Source organism: Camelina sativa, chromosome 4 (assembly GCF_000633955.1).
Source record: "Camelina sativa cultivar DH55 chromosome 4, Cs, whole genome shotgun sequence".
Classification (NCBI taxonomy): Eukaryota; Viridiplantae; Streptophyta; class Magnoliopsida; order Brassicales; family Brassicaceae; genus Camelina; species Camelina sativa.
The window spans coordinates 16,991,682-16,992,016 of NC_025688.1; positions in this window are offsets into that span (position 1 = coordinate 16,991,682).

Sequence of the window (335 nt, forward strand, 5' to 3'; positions counted from 1 at the left end):
CTTTTTATTTCTTATGAGCTGTAAAACATATTTTTGTATATGATTTTATAGATGAGTTGATATTCTTTCATTAATTTTTTATTTTTGGTTCTAAGGAAGAAGGATTGACATCGCAAGACCTTAATTTGATGTTTGAGTCAAATTTTGAGGTTTAAAGAAGAAAGATGGACGACAAACACACATGTTTTATTAGCTATACATAGGCATGACCAGGGTTACAATTGTCACGGTTAAGGTTTATTAACTATCGGTTATAGTTAGAAATTTTTGTAACCTTAACCACAACCGTTTAAGAAACGGTTAAACGGTTACGTTTAAATACGGTTACGGTTCAA